Here is a 16,475-nt window from a genome sequence, read left to right as displayed (position 1 = left end):
AAGTCCATGTTGCTCTTTTCTTAGTCAGCCCTCTGTGTTTTTGTGCTCTGTGGAGGGAGGCAGGAAGGGGGTCCATTAGCTGTGAAGTTTAAAAGGTCACATCCCTTTTGCCCACCTGCTGATCTGTCCTCCCCAGGACAGTCCAGGCAGGTTTCTGGGGCATGCTTTCCAAACTCCTCCCTTTTTAGCCATTTGTTGGCTTATCTCTGAGCATCGGTGCTCAGTCCTGAAGGAGTATTGCTTTGGAAGCACCCGAGCAGGGTGAGGTTCCCCATGGACAGCTGACCTTGAAACTTGGCCCTCATGGACAGCATCGCTGTCTGCCAAGCTGAGCCCAAACCAAACAGGAGATAGATGTTGTCCTGGATGGAAAACTGGACCTGTTGGTTGTCCTGGATGGAAAACTGGACCTGTTGAAAGTTCTTCTTCCTGCCAAACACCCACAGCAAGTGCTGCTCTCCAGGAAACCTCTGGAGAAAAGGGACTTACCTTTAACAGAGGCAAGAGGACATGGAGATGCTGGCTAAAGCAAGAAAAAGGCAAAATGAATGAAAGAGGGAAAGAGAAAGCTGGAAACAGAACGCTGTGTTGTGATGGGGAGGGTGTGAAGGGCATCTCTACATGTGCAACAGGATGTGAGCTATGGCAGGAGGCCTGGGAGAGCTCCATGTCCCCCAGACACTGCAGTGAAGAGGTCCCCTTGAGTCCAGGTGAGTTTGAGGGGATGCTACTGCAGGGACTTGAATATTCCTGGCCTCTGCTTCAAGGTAGGACTTGACATTTGAACTAATGAAGCTGAGACCAAAATCTACGTCCAAGCACAGGGCAGGGCGTAGCTCAGGAAGAGGGATTTTGCCTGCAGTGCAAAGGGAGCAGTGGTGCAAGGGAAGGCAAGCAGTGTCAGAGAGACCAGCAGCTAGAGCAGTCTGGAGAGAAGGGATGTGCTTGTGAGTACTGTGAGGTCTCAAACCTGCCCCAGTGCTGCTGCCCCTCCCTTGCCGTTCCTTCTTTCTTGTCCACGATCCCGTTGCTCATCAGTTTTCCTCTCCATCTGTTGTTCACTCTCCTCTGTTGGACTGGTCTGTATGTTTTTTTAAGAGCTAATGGAATAGAATCACCAACAGAAACTGGCTGATGCTGTCACTGTTCTTACTGTCACATTGTGTGTCACTGTCACGGAAAGCAAAGGCCTTTAAACATTACTGTTTGCAAGCACTGTATTGCACCATCTCTTTCTTGTTCCTCTGTACCCCTAAAGCCCATGGGGTTTTTACCCCATTATGCCCCTTTACCCAGGGAAAGGCCCTCTGTTCCACAAGGAATATTGACCTTGAAGGTACTGTTACTCTGCTCTCAGGCCACTCCCATCGTTCTCCCCAGCCTTTCTCTCTTTCCTTTTACCTTGCTTTATTTTCCAGCCTTCATCGCCTCCTCTCCTCCCTTCCTCTGCCCTGCAGCACCTGCACGCCCTGTGCAAAGCCTTGGTTGGTGCCTGTGTGCTGAAGGGGCTCCCCCATGACAGCCAAAATCCTTTTCCCCTAATATGGTTTGTTTGGGTTGTCCTTCCAAAGTCACGGCATTGGTGGTCTGTTCCCTGCTCCCTGTGACACACACTGACCCAGCTCCGTGCTGCCTCAGGGAGATGCTGCCACTGAGATGCCTCCTCTCCCACGGATCCAAGTGGCTGTCGGTCCCAAGAGGATAGCAGTTCCCAGCCCAGTTCTCACTGAGTTTTCTTAGGAGACCTCTGGGAATCTGAGAGTGGAAAAATGGGGAGCAGGGAGACATTTTCATTCTGCTGAGAAACCCCAACCCCCCCCCTCCCCCAGCATTTGTGGGGTGAACATCTTGCCCAAGAGCTTCGTGGGAGGAAGGGAGCTGGGACACAGGCCCTGTAGATGCCCGTGATCATGTGCATTGGGATAAAACTGTCAGCTTGAACATCAGCCTGTCTAATAAAACCTGATACTTTCCAAACACACTCCCTGGAGATGTTTGTTTTGTTTCTCCTCCTCATGTGGGAGAGAGCACCGACACTGGGGTGGCTGAGGGGGTGCAGCTGCAGGGAGCAAGGCAGGAACTTCCCATCTTCTTCCCTGTACTCCAGCTTTGGCCTCTGTCCCTTGCACAGGACCTGCCAGCCATGCCTGAGTCATTTGGCTGCTTTTCCAACCTGTTTCCTTGTGCCATAGGCCTAAGAGGCAAAGCAAACCCCAACTCCTTTGCTTTGTGCCTCCAGAGCAGTGTGATCCTCCCACTGAGACAGATCCCACCTGCCTCAGGAGATGCTGTCTGGGCACCATGACAGAGGGCAGGGGTCAGGAACCACGGAGGAGAACCCAGTGTTGGGTATCACAGCAGAAGGCAGGGGCTTGGGGATCATGGAGGAAGGCAGGCATTTGAAGAGCATGGAGAAGCATGGAGGAGGACAAAGGGGTGGGGGGCCATGGAGGAGGGCAGGGATTTGGGGACCATGGAGGAGGACAGGAATGGAGCACCATAAAGGAGGGCAGGGGCTGGGGACCATGGAGAAGGACAAAGGGGTGGGGGACCACAGCATAGAGCAGGGGCTCTCAGCAGCCACCCAGCAAGGGGCAGATGGAGGTACCCTCCCACCGGCGACTGGGGCTCACTCAAACTGCTCATTATAACCCTATTCCCGGCCTGTCTGTCTGTCTTTCTTTCCAACTATCTGTCTCACTCACTAATCAAAGAAGATTGTTCCAAGAAAGCTGGAAGAAGAGGAGGAATGTCTCATTTGGCTGCGGCTTCCTTTGGAAAGTCTGGAAAAACTGTGGCATCTCGACGTGCATGAAGGTCTGCCTGGCGAGAAGCACATTTTCCTTCCAAAGCTGCTCTAAAGATGTGAATCATGAGCCGGTAACGCTCCTGGCAGTGCAAACCCCAATTCCACTGAGACACGGTGCTGGCAGCGGCTCTGCTGTATCTCTTGGAAGGAAAAGACAAACATTTATCATAGTGACATTGCTGGGGAAGAGCTGCTGGTGCTGCCGAGAGCTTGGCGGCAGCCGGATCCTGCCAGCGCCCAGGGTGCTCCCACCAAGTTTTCTGAAGGTCTCCTGAAGTTCCTCAAACACCAGCCAAGGGGTTTACAGTCCTTTTTGGTTGTCCTCCACCACCTCAGCCCCTCCGTGGCATCTCTTGCGGGCATGAAAATATCCTGCATCCCCCATCCCACAGAAAAAGAATAAAAGTTTTGGAAAGGTCTGCTGGGAGCCGGGGGAGCTCTGGTGCTCTGCCTGCTGCATGGTGGAGGTCCCCACCCAGTCTGTTTTCTGCTGTTCCCATGCATCCAATGCTGGGGCCAAACTCCTTCCAAACCTTGTCCCCCAAAAGTCCCTGTGCTGCAATTGTAAGACCTCAGTGGCTGTGACATGTTTATGAAACCACTCACTCCGTACCCAGGTGGTCCCAAAAATCTGCTCACCTCATTGTCCACCACAGAGCTGGGGCTGTCGCTCTCCCTGCTGGCAGCAGATGCCTGACTGGTTCAAGCTTCCATTAACAGCTCCTGGGGCAAACAAAACACCCCTTCCATGTAAGTCCCTCCTTTGTGGGTCTGGAACTTCAGGCAGCCCCAAGAGCACCCTGGCTTGCACAGACCCCAGCCCTCTGGCATCCCTCCCAGGACAGGGTCTAGGATCAGGTTTGGAGTTGGAAAAGTTTCAACATTAAGTGTGGATGTGCAGTGTGTGGACTCAGGACATGTGGGACAGACACCTTCCACCTCAAACCAGAGCACTGTGGTCAGTTTATGTCTGTGGAGAACCCCAAAATCAACACATTTTGCCCAAGATGTGCAGGATACTGAACCAGGAAGGCAAGTAAAGCTGTGGCCTGAAGAGGGGGCTTTGGGAGCATTTCCCTCAGCTGACACCAACAGAATCACAGGTTGGAGAAGCCATCTAAAATCATCAAATCCAGCTGTTAATCCCGAGCTGCCAAGGCCACCACCTAACCATGTCCCCCAAGTGCCACATCCACACATCTCCATGGGAGGAGGATTTGCAGGCTGCAAAGGGCTTCAGACCCAGAACTGGGGTTTGCCTATGATATTGGTGTTTCCTGGAGGAGACAGGGTGAAGGAAGGGGAGCAAGTCTGCTTCTGGAGCTGTCTGCCTTGGGAAAAGGAATGTCCAAAACGACTGTCTGCTTGAGGGAGATGGGAAAAGCCTGGATATTGGCCCCAAGGGATCACCACTTGCTTTAGTATACCAACATCATATTCAGGACAAGAATCAGAGAAGCCAGGGCAGTCTGGAGCCCTGGGAAGGGGATTTTCACTCCATGAGGTGTCCAGCAAATATTACCCCTGAGAAACAGGGGGGTGGTGGGTGGTGGGCCTGGGGGTACCTCTAAGCAGAGCAGAGGCTGGAGGGGATGACGGGGTGCTCCCATGCTGCTGTCCCTGGCCAGGAGCTGCTGCAGCCCAGACAGAAAATTGGTGCCACATCACTGTGAATTCCCAGCAGTTATTCTATGGATGCCCAGCATGGACTGGAGCATTCGGCTGCTCCTTCTCTAACATGTTCATTAGTGGTCATTTAATTACAGGATGCAAAGACGAGCTGTTCCAAAATACTCATGTACCTGGGCAAAAAATGCAATGAGCAATTAGTGCTGCTAATGAGAGAGGGAGTCACAGTATCAACAACAGAAGAAATCCATCAGCATCCTGGCAAACCTGCAATCCACCCTAAATCACATGGACTGCTCTGATCTGGAATTATCCCAGTAGTCTTTTGGGGCAGAGGTTGGGAAAATGGAATGTGGGTGAGATAGTGACAAATGGCCAACTCCTACCCACGGGAGAGACAAGGTGTCCAAAATCACCTTTATTCCCATCCAAGGCTGCTGGAAGGAATGGGAAGGGAGTGCTGGTGCCACCACCACTTCAACTCTAGATCAAAATTCAGCAGCACAGGGAAGGCCTTTGCTTCCTTGTGACTTTCCAGTGCCATTGGCTTGGGGATGGGAGTTGGTGGGGCTGAGCATGCAAAGCGAGCACTCCCAGGGCAGGGAATGTTGCCGGCTGCTTCCCGGTAGCTGTGATTAATTGTTGTTAATATTAAATTCAGCACTTTTATGCAGGACACAGAAGTGCTTAGGCAGGAGCCCAACTCCCATCCTACCTGTCATTAAAAAACATTGCAATTAAGCTCTGCTGGAAGGAAATACAAGTAAATGCATCCTCTGTAAGTGGCTTCAGCTTCCCACACACATCTGTGTCCACTGTTTCCTCTTGGGCTGGCTGAGCTGCTTCTATTTTCCCTCTTCCCATGACCCATACATTGCTTTTTCTCCTTAATCGTGCCCACAGCTCCCAAAGGCGAGGGCTGGAGAGGGGAGGAAAGGAGCCCCAGCTGCCTCTGACCCATTGACACCGGTGGAAAGTTCATGTCAGCTGCAGCTGCCACCCCAGCCCTGGCCAAAATGAAGGCTGTGCTCCGGGTATCTGCTCACCTAGTTGGATCCTGATGCTCTCTTTGATCCTCTCCATGGGCAGAAATCCAAATGCTTCTGCAAGAGGAAGGGGTGCTACTGCCCCAATACAAAGCATTTAACAAATTATTTCCACTTTGCAGCAGATCTGGATGGGATTTTCAGCAGCTGAGACCTGCTCCTGCTTAGGTCAATGGTGACAGACTCAGCCAAATGCCCCAGCAGTGCCAGCCTGGCCTCCAACCCTGCAGGGTCTGGCACAGCTCGAGCTCTGTGGCAGAGCTGTGCTGACAAGCACGGTCATGTGGCAAAGCTGAACAGGCTGGGGGGTTATTGCATCCCAGGACAGGGTTTTTCCATGGCATTGTCCCCCTGTTTTACTCCAGCTGTGGTTCTTCACCTGGAAAAGGATGAGGCAGGATGTCAGAGTGGGATGTGGGGCAGGTGGTGATGGGTCAGCCTGAGCCAGAGGATACCGAGAGGAACCATGGTGGCAGGGCCTGAAGGGACAACCTCTTCTGCCTGTCCCCAGTGACCAACAGGACTGTGATGAAGCCAGAAGCTGTGGTTAAAGTTTAGGGAATGCCAGGAGAGGCAGGTGGGAGTGACAGCCACATACAGCCAGGTCATTGTGTGGCCAGAGTCCCCATCAGGTCCTTAAAGCCTGGGAAAAGGCAGAAAAACAAGATAAGACATAGGGCAAGGGAGTTGGAGATAAAAAGGGGCAGCAAGACAAAAACATACCTGGTGTCAAGGACAATACCAGTGCCAGGAATACTACATTGAAAATTTTGGAGCTGGGGGGACAAAGATCATGTGAAAGGTGTCCTGAGTGCCAAAACTGGCTTTCCAGAGGCACAAAGGATGCTGGCAGAATCACAGAGAATCAGGATGGATGGGCAGAGAGGCACCAGGTGTGCCTAAATTTGGGCAGATCTGGGGCTCTGGCAGCCACAGGGCCCAGCCAGCTGGAGGTGTGGGATGCAGTGTGAGGACTGTGGGTGCTGAGGGGCAGAGGTGACAGCAGTGCCCACACCAATTGTGGTTCTGGCCACACCCACAGGCTCTGCTGAGGAGGGAAAGGTTTTGCTGGGATCATGGTGCTGATGAACACAGCGTTTTTCCCCTGTTGCTTGCAAACATCGTCAGCATGTATATGAACACAAAATGCCAAAACGTGACTCAGCCCAATGGCAGTTTGGCTCCTGCACCAACAGCCTGATAAATGGTGGAACCAGAGCTTGCAGAGGGGATTTATTCCTGTTTCAAGGGTTTCAAAAAGTTGTGTCATGGCAGGTACAATTTACTCCTAAGATATAAAATATAAAGATAAAATAGTTTGGGGTTTTTTTTCCCTCCAAGTAATTGCTCTCTATTGATGAGGGGAAAACCTTTCCATCTCAGGTAGTGGCCAAACATACTTTTTTTAGAGAGGAAAGAAATGCAGACAGCATTTGCATGTGAGCCATAGATTCAAATTTTATGAAGGTGGAGGTTTTTTAATATTTGCTGAATGAGTTTTGTGGCCCAGTGCTGTGATCCAGCATAACAAAAGGTCCTATTCACACACGGGAGCAGATCTGAGACCACCTCACGAATCTTAATTCCTGGATTTCTCAGGGTTTATTTTTTTCAAACATAAAGGATCCCAGTGAGCCGATTATACAGACCTTGATATAATGTCATTTTTTTGATTAAAATGCTATAGTTTAAACTCTGCTCTGTAAACAGTCTGACCTTCACTTCTATCTCCAGGTGTCAATAATCCCATGAGGGTCAGCAAAACCAACCACAGATATAAAGTTGAGTGTGTTTGAAAAGTGTCTGCAGGATTGAGGCCAACGATTGCAAAACAGTTTAAACTATAATCCTCCATTTTCATTAGTTTCTTGAAAAACTTCTTCTGTGGGCTTGAAATCCTTCCTGTTTTGTTGAGCCAAAGGTGATTTTTCTCCCCAGCAGTCTGAGCACAAACCTTCCCGCTGGTTTTATGTTGTCAGGCTTCAAAAATCACATTTCCCACTAAGGACATTCTGCCCTTTTCACTGAGAGAGCTTGACATTGACATCTATAGTGTAAACAAAGCTAATTAAAGACAGTTATTACTTGCTGGACATAAAAGTCTTCCAACCCAACAGTCCAATAGATTTGGCTGCTTTAGTAAGTGAAGCTTTGTGCTCTCCCTATTCTGCAGAAACACTGAATGCATTTCCAGCCTAAGAGGTTTATTCAGCCCTGTATCTTTATTTTCTGTAAGATTTGAGGCCTATAAAAGGGACTTCTTTCCATCCATGGTGTTTGCCACGTCTTTGCCTTGAGATGCAGGAGGAGGATGGAGCAGCCCAGACCATCCCTGCACTGGGAGCATCCTTCATTCCTGTGTGCTCATTTTTCAGCCTAATACATCATTTAAATAAGACCTCAGCCCAAAAATTCTACATCTGCATTTTCTCCTAGGACACTGAGCAGTGCAGAGGTGCTGGGCTCCAGGCAGTGGCCACCTGAAGCTCTGCTTTGTTGGGGAAAGAAACATCCTCCCATTAAGCTGTCACTGCTGTGTGTTGCCTTTTTGGGGAAAAATGAAGGCAGTGACTCTGTGTTGCTGAAGTTTCCATGGCTAGAGAAGCACAACTGCTCATCTAGGGACAGAGGTGGGCTGTGGGCTGGTTTGCACTCAGGCTGAGGTTAGGAAGATAATCTCTCCAAGAGCCCTGCCCACATTTCTGGCTTGGAAGAAGGAGTTTGAGGCTGTAGCAAAGTGATGGACTTGGTGCCTGCTGGTCTGAGCAGTGCAGCTGGAGGGGTGAGACAGGGCAGGAGGAAAAAAAGGGTAAAAATCCATAAACCTCAACTCAAAGTGTCTCTAAAGCAGTCCATGGGACTTGACTGTGAACCGAATGAGAAAAGGAAGCAAGAGATCCAGATGAAGGGAAAATTCTTCATTAAGAGCTTAAATGGTCCAAATAAAAAATCAAACATGGCAATAGTTATTTGAGTTATAATAGAATGAGACTTAATGAATATGTGTTACATTATGAAAAGGGAATATAATATTTTCTCTGCTCTTCAACAGAGACAAAGCTGAGGAAGGAATGGAAACAACAATGGTAAAAGAGGATAAATAAGACAAGAAAAAGCCACTTAGCACAATCAATCTGCTTCTCAGCCCTCACTTCACTGGTGTGTGGCTGGAGCCTTTTCTCTTTCTCTGGCCACACATCTCTGCCTCCTGAAATCACTGCAGAAGTGTGGAAAATCCTTCAGCTGAAGATGGTGGTATACTTTTAATTTAATTTTCAGCCAGGCTTCAGCTTTGTAGCTTATTCAGGAACAGGTTCTCCAGGTACCCAGAAACTTAACATTAATAACTGAGATGCTTTGACTGAACACATAAGACACACAATGGGCTTGTTTGGCTGGTTTTTTGTTTGGACTGAAGAAATATTGAGAAGCAATTTCAACTCCCGGTTTTGTTTTCCAAGTGTTCTAGAAATTAATTTCCCGAACAAATAGACAAGATGTGGGACAGTTTTAGGCATGAGATCACACAGTAGCACGGTCTGTACCAAGTTCCCTTTGGTGAATAACTCATCTCTCTGAATCTACCAAAACAACCTCTGAGCAGTTCTCACAGGTACAAATCATTCAGAGCTTCTGGAAGCTGCAGTCTGGAGGAAACCTCTGGTGGGAAATTGCTGGAAAGCCTGTCATGGGATTTTCCCTGACTGTTCCACTGAGAGTTCAGCATGTGCCACAAAGCACGGGGGTGTGATTTTTGCTTATTGACAGTGATTGTTGGTTCTCCCATTCACCCAACTCAAGGAGACTCCTGGTTTCTAAAAGGATTAGGGCCCCATTCCTAAATCCTGGTAACATATAGCCAATAAATGCTGGATTGTAGCATTTCTCCTTCTGTGACCTTTCACTGTGTTCTATCTGCCACCTTGTCCTGCTCCCCAAGTCCCCCTTTTAACAAACATTTGCTGTGTGTTCAGTTCTCAGAACCACTGTTCCCCTTCCCCTGTGGAAGAAAGCATTCCCTCTTACCTCTGTCAAAAGGTATTTATGTAATGGCCTCATCCACAACCAGCAGGACCCAGTCCTGAGTGACTTCACACTTTATTTCCACAATACACTGCAACTGTCAGGGCAGCACCACAGGTAAAAATGCCTGGAGGATGTGAAAACCACCTCTGCCAAAGTGTTATGTTTTAGTGTTCTCAGCAACATTTTCTTCTCATTTTGTTTCCTCTGGAAACAGAACAAGGCACATGGCACAAGCATGCATTCATATTCAGTTTTAAACATGAGTTTTTGGAAGGTGCTTGCTTTCACATTCAGCCTGGTCTAGCAGAAGTTGTCCCTGCCACAGCAGGGGGTTGGAATGAGATGATCATTAAAGTCCCTTCCTACCCAAACCGTTCCATGATTGTTGCAGTCTATAAATTGCCCTGTATGAATTTTCCTTGTTTCATCCAAATCTCAATCCTACCATCACAACAATAAATTGAAGTAACAACTGGTTCCTTTGTCTGCACACAGAAGTGAACTTTTTCCAAGCTTCAGGACACAAGTGTAGAAATTGTCTTAAACACAAACTAAAAATTGATATAATAGTTTCTTAATGCCTTCCACTTCATCCTTGTCACAACATTGCTAAGTTGCTGAGATATATCTTTTCCTCTGAAGGAGTGAGGGTTATGTATCTTTCTGAATGTCACAGGTGAAGTCCCAGGTATCCGTGAAAAGAATGTTCACTTCAATGCTTTTGGGGAAAAAAGAGCGAACCAGAAATCCAACATTAATGAGTTTGGTTATTTTTAAAAATATGTTGGCACCCACAGGGCAGAATAACAGATTTGTGGCTAAAATAGAGCCAGGGAAAGAGCAAGTGGATCTATTCAGGGATGCAGTTGGGAACACTCTGCTCGGCTGGACTGTGATGGCTCTCACCAGATCCATTCCCAGCTCAGCCGTGCTCGGGGTCACCTTTCCATCACACATCAACCCAGACGAGGGATCAGGTCACAAAAATGCCCCAGCAATTCTCTTCTTCCCAGAAATCTAAATTTAAAAAGAGCCTGGTGCACACATAGCAAATGTTTCACTAAGTTTTACCTTGTGCAATTGCTTGTGGCACATGCTATTCCTTAGCTGAGGATTTCTGTGGATTTACAGCAGGTCTTCCTCCCAAACCTGCAGTGTGTGCACAAGGTGACTGCACAATCTTGTAATTACACCTGTAAATCCTCACCCCCACCTCTTTTCAATTGAATAATCCAAAACACTAAATATAAAACGTTTCAATTTACAACTGCATCATTGCAAAAAATCTGAAAATGGTCAAATGGTGTGTTGCAACCTTCACACTCATTGCAGAAATGACAAATTTTTCAAATATCTACAGTTTCCTCCATAGTACTGCAGGAAAATCCTGTGCCAAGGATCACATCTCATGGTTTGAAAGCAGTTACTGATTTTTGTCTGCCTTTTGGAATGGTCTTTCCTTGTGAAAAATAGAGCCAGTTCAGAAATGTTTAATGGAAGGACCAGAAATAGTAGTTTGCTTGGACCAGGAAGAACATGACACCATCCTGCAGCATGTAGGAAAGAAAAACCAGGAGCAACCATAGGAAGGGGATACCCCAGTGCTGCTTGACAATGGGGGTCCTTTTGTAGGATGCCAAAAACTAGAGATGCTCATTTGCAAGAGAAAAAACTGCAGAGCATGAGAAGGGCAGATCGAGAGAAGTCACATTATCCTCATTCTTCTATTTATCTTATGACTTGGAGCCACAGAAAATCCTCCCTCATTTGTATCACATAGGACTGTTTTTATGTGCCTTTTCACTGCCTTCCACCTACTCATGAAGTCCTGCTGATGACTTTAGTGTCACTTCCCACTATTTGACTGCAGCTCTTGGTCATTTCCCCAGGTTTTTGCTGTTTTATGCTGTGCTATAAAGCAGAGTTACCTCATGGCAGCAGGACTGACTCAGCTCTACCTTGGGAATGCTGGTAGCTGATCTCCAGTCAGTGTTTTAGAGCTTCTACTGTGTTTTCTTGCCATTATTTCCTAATGGCTTAAGACTTTGCTTCAGTTTGGTTATAGCCTGTCCCTCGTCTCTCTAATTTGTATGTTCTGAGAAACTGCAAGCAGGTGGAGTGGGAGCTTGATGATGGGCTAGGCTAGGGGACATCAACGACTGGCACTTGGAAAGTCCTTCTCTTGCTCTTTACTCCTTGGGACTTTCACATCCACACAATCCCACTCATACCTAACAGTCCTATTCTGAACAAGAAAGTGCCTTTTTACTTCCTTTTTTTTTTTAAGCAGCAGAGTGCCATTCAAGTGCCTGCACTGAGTGTTTGTAGTGTTAAAAGCATGTCAGACGTGGCTGTATTTGCAGACAACAGTGGTACTTCCTCTCTTCGGAAATGGAGCAAGTTTCTATTTTGGGTTGTGCTGACTCAAGGGTGAGGTACCCATGCTGATTCAGCAGTTTGGTAAGCCAGGGGAATTTCTGGTTATGAATGGAATGAGCAATAAATTTAAGTTTGTCTTCATCTTAAAGAAATGTATATTTGAGTGAAGCCACCTCCTGGTGGCAGGCATTTTGTCAGATAAGTGGAAAATTCTGCATTGCTTTTGGCAAAAAGACCACTACAATGAGGCAACCATGAAGCCTGCAAGTAAAATCTGGTCCCAGGAGAGTCAGAGATTCCCACTCATCCGGACTGGGACTTATCCTCCCTCTTGACTCACATAAAAAGATCTTCTACTGCTTACTTGCTTATTTAATCTGTGCATCTCACCTGGGATATGAAATCCTCTCAGTGATCTGAATAAATTGAATAGCAATTTCAGAAGGATGAAAATACAGAACACAAAACCAACCTGGCCACTGCAAGGAAGTGAGAATGCACCACCCATTTACTCAGCTTCCGTGGGTTCATATGGAACAGATGTCAAAGGTAACTCTTGTGCTCTTCTGCTATGGAAAAATGAAATAAGCATCGTGATACTTTGTAATTTTTAAAACAATAGAGGAGTAGCAGTCTCTCAAAATATCTGCCAATGTTTACCGGTTAGTCTGTGAACAGCAGCCAGAAGATTTGTTGAGTTTTGGTTTTCCTAAATGAGTTCTTTCACCTGGAGGCTTCCAGGATTCAAAACAAAGTTTGCAATGAATGCTCTGCATGTCAGCAAGGATGAAGATGTAGAAGTTTGTCAGAAAGCGAGATCTTTCTGTTGATTAAGGCAAGATAGCATGAAATGGGGCATCTGAGCTGCCTCCTTTGAGCCCCCTTCTGTCTGTGGATGGTCCAAACAGGTTTTAACATATTTGCTTCCATCTTTATGCTGTTTCCAGACAGCATCAATAATCCCCACAGTCCCCACCCGTGGCATCCATGATGCCTGTTCTTTCAGGCTGCAAGTTCTTCCTTTGACAGCACACAACAAAAGCTGCAAACTTCCAAAGAGCATTCCTCCTCCCCAGCTACAGCCACCCCACTGGCATTAAGGCATGCCGTTGTTCCAGCCAGACGTTCCCATGTCATATTCTCCTGCCTCGTGAAGGCGGTTTGTGAAGTCTAAAAAAGCATCATGTGGGCTGTCACATTTCAGAAGCCCCTAAATAGCTTTGCGTGGCTCCATCAGATAAGCAGTGAAGTACAATATTATGAACGTCAAACAACAGCTCGTCATTACAGCTGACAAAGCTTGTTCCTCAGAGGGGAAGTAAATTCAGTTCCATAGACTAAATGTGTATATTTAGTGGCTTGAAGTTCAAAGAACTCTGCAAGGAGGATTTGCATTTGCCCAGCTATTGCTCTGTGAAATATTTCCTCTAACTCAGTCTTCGAGAAAGGAAACAAGTCACAGAGTATTTTGGAAGGATGGTCAGAGTTCTCCACAGGGAACCAGCACAATCAAGACCAGAATGAACCTAGGACTCAAGATCTAGACTGCATGGGGGCTCTCAGCTCTACCAGGATGGCTCATTGTGGTCACTAGGAAAGTCATTCAGAGGAAGCATTTTCCTTAAAGGATGTCACAGACATGACCCACTCACGTCCCTCATAGAGGGACACACTGACTGTTACACCCATCCTGGATAAAAACAAATCAGAAGGTGCTGGTGGTGGTGGTGAGGATCTCAAACCACTTCTTGCTCTCTAAAACTAATCTCAGTCACACTTAAAATGAATCCAAGCATCACTGGCATTTGTGGTTTTCTGCTTCATGTATTTAATCTGCTACTTGAATTCAACAGAGGAAAATTTACACAATAAAAGCAAAGTGAAATTAAAAATTCAGTGTTTCAGGAGACAGCAGGAGATGTGTCCCAGCCAGAAGAGAGCTAATGAAACTGAAGAGAACTGTTCCCTGACTGCACATGCAGGGTGTTTCCATGGAACTTTGTAACGACAGGGGAAGGTGGGGAATAGCTGGGCTATTCCCAAAAGATCTACAGGTTAAAATCTAATGGGAGCTCCTTGGGGGAGCAAGGATTCTGCACAACCTTGAAATCCCCATGGGAAGCTTACCAAAGGAGGGTCTGACAAGTCAGATGTCTCCTTCCATACCATCTCCCTCCTTCAAACTCGTAAACAAAAGCTGGGAAAGAGGAACTATTTTATTAGAGGAGATCAAAAGCTATCTCTGCCCAGTAGCCAGACAAAATTTGGTATCATGTGGGTCACTCAGTGAAAACTTGTGATGTAGCCAGTATCTTTGATGTGATTCTGTGTAAGAACATACAAAGTCCCGCTTTATGGAGTGCAGGGGAACAAGACAAAAAAATCTATGCTGGAATTTCAGTACCTCTTAAATCTCTAAGTTCAAATCACCCAACATAAATCTAACAGGTTTGCATAAAATAAACCCTAAAAACACAGACAGTTTTACCTTAAATTCTCTGCCAATGAAGTAAAAAACTTTTTTCCTTTTCCCACTATGCCTTTGAATCCTTGGAAGCTGTTGCACTACTTTAACCCTGCAGATTAAATAGTCATCCTGTATGAAGAAAACATGTAACTTAATGTACATTTAGATGAATCAATAAAAAGGTTGGAAAGAAGTTTTAGTAAATTTATCAATTAATAGCCAAGCCCAGGAGGCCATCCTGCCTTTCTGCTCTGTCAGCTCAGGGATTTCTCTCTTCCCAACAGTGTTTATGTAAGAGCTGCATGGTAAGCAGCACTTGCTATAAAATATTGATCAGCTGAACCATTAGCTGGAATTCAAAAGACAACAATGTCACAGCAAAACCAGAACAATTATTGCTATTGATTGGAATTTTTTAGAGATTATTTTGATATTTGAGCATGTCAGGAAATACAAATTTCTTCTAAATAATAATACTAGACACATATATTACAGCATGGTTACAGGTTCTTTACAAAGGAAATGGAAAATAGGGCAGGTTTCAATTTCAGTAACTGTATGGTCACAGATTTTCTATTACTATTTTTGAAAAAGAGCATAGAGAGTCATAGATCGTTGTGGCTGGAAAAGACCTCCAAGGCCACTGAGTCCAACCTTCGACCCAACACTACCGTGCCCACTAAACCATATTGTGAAGCACCATGTCCACCTGGTTTTTGAACACTTCCAGGGATGGTGACTCCACCACTGCTGTGGGCACCTTGTGCCAGTGTCTAATCACCTTTCCAGAGAAGAATTTTTCCGGGTATCTGATCTGAACCGGTATTGGCACAACTTGAGGCTCTTGTTTCATCCTGTCCCTGTTCCCCGGGAGCAGAGCCCGACCCCCCCGGCTGTCCCCTCCTGTCAGGGAGTTGTGCAGAGCCAGAAGGTTCCCCCTGAGCCTCCTTTTCTCCAGGCTGAGCCCCTTTCCCAGCTCCCTCAGCCCCTCCTGGTGCTCCAGCCCCTCAATGTCTTGAGGGGCCAAAAACTTACCCCGGGATCGGAGGTGCCCCAGCACAGGGGATGGTCACTGCCCTGGTCCTGCTGGCCACAATATTACCTTTATTACATTAGCGCCATTAGCTTTATTTTACAGGACGGTGTGGTCTTTAGAGAAGGGACTGCAGGAGGAAGGACGGCTGGAGTGAAGTGCTTCACTGGGGAAGCTCACCTGGAAAAAAGTAAATGGGATTCAGGGAAGGAGAAACCACAGCAGGAAGAACTGGGGCTGGAGCTGAGGAGGACGAGGGGGATGAGGTGGGACCAATTTGGGAACATCACCTGTGAGCAAGGGTGAGGGATGCAGAGCTGGGAGGAGGAGAGGGAGCTATAGCACCAGCAGAGAGAAGCCCTGTGGAGAAGGAAAGCCACGGTCCATCTGCGAGAAGAGATAATGAAACCGAGGGAGCGGTGCAGACGAGATAGCGTCAGCCATAAACAAGCGGAGAACGAGGAGAAAAATAACCCAGCGAGTTTGCAGCGGGGTTCGGGCAGAATTGTTTGGTGAAGTGCGTGTTGTCTGCGCATGGCAAATGTCAGCCGGTGGGGAGGGCGGTGGCGGGGGCAGCCGGGGAACCCCGGCGCCCGGCCCCGCGGACTGTCCCCGCTAAGGGGCCGCCCGTCTCCCGCCGCCCCTCACCGTCCCGCGCCTGCCTCACCGACAGTGCCATCGACATCCCGCCCATGGCTCTCTGAGGGCACCGTCCCCACTCCTGCCCGCGCCCCTCGCACTGAGGCGGGAAGTGTGTTTGGGGGGGGGGGGGGGGGCGCGCTCCCGCCGCGCCGCCGCGCCCAATTGGCGAGCGGGGGCGCGCTCCCGCAGCCCCCCCGAACCCCCCCCGCGCCGTGAGGAAGATGGTGGCGGCCGCTTGAGCGCGTCCCCGCGCTCCCCTTCCTCCCCTCAGACGGGCGGGCGGGCGGAGCAGAGGGGAGCGGCTGCTGCTGCCGTCCCGGCTGGGCGGGCGGCTGAGGGCGGGAGGCGGCCCCTCGTCGGCGGCCGTGCGGGGAGGAAGCGGCGGGCAGCTGCAGCCGACATGGAGGAGCGGTCCCCTCCCGGCGGGGGCCCGGCGTCCCCCCC

General features: G+C 48.2%; 1 long non-coding RNA gene across 4 annotated transcripts; it reads right to left on the bottom strand.

The window, feature by feature from the left end:
- Positions 1-265: 265 nt before the first annotated feature.
- LOC148221925 (uncharacterized) lies at positions 266-16,254 on the bottom strand. 4 transcript variants are annotated; one of them, XR_015807265.1, is made up of 5 exons: positions 16,057-16,254; positions 15,680-15,776; positions 3,449-15,569; positions 411-2,949; positions 266-380 (listed from the first exon to the last, which is right to left on the bottom strand). It is a non-coding gene; the product is annotated as an uncharacterized LOC148221925 (long non-coding RNA). The 4 variants fall into 4 exon arrangements; XR_015807264.1 differs by lacking the exon at positions 16,057-16,254 and having other exon boundaries at positions 3,449-9,714; positions 12,362-15,569; positions 15,680-16,046; XR_015807263.1 differs by lacking the exon at positions 16,057-16,254 and having other exon boundaries at positions 3,449-12,455; positions 12,550-15,569; positions 15,680-16,046.
- Positions 16,255-16,475: the final 221 nt, after the last annotated feature.

The sequence above is a fragment of the Sturnus vulgaris genome, chromosome 16, assembly GCF_052056855.1.
Source record: "Sturnus vulgaris isolate bStuVul1 chromosome 16, bStuVul1.hap1, whole genome shotgun sequence".
NCBI lineage: Eukaryota > Metazoa > Chordata > Aves > Passeriformes > Sturnidae > Sturnus > Sturnus vulgaris.
This window is presented reverse-complemented; position numbering and strand designations above follow the sequence as displayed.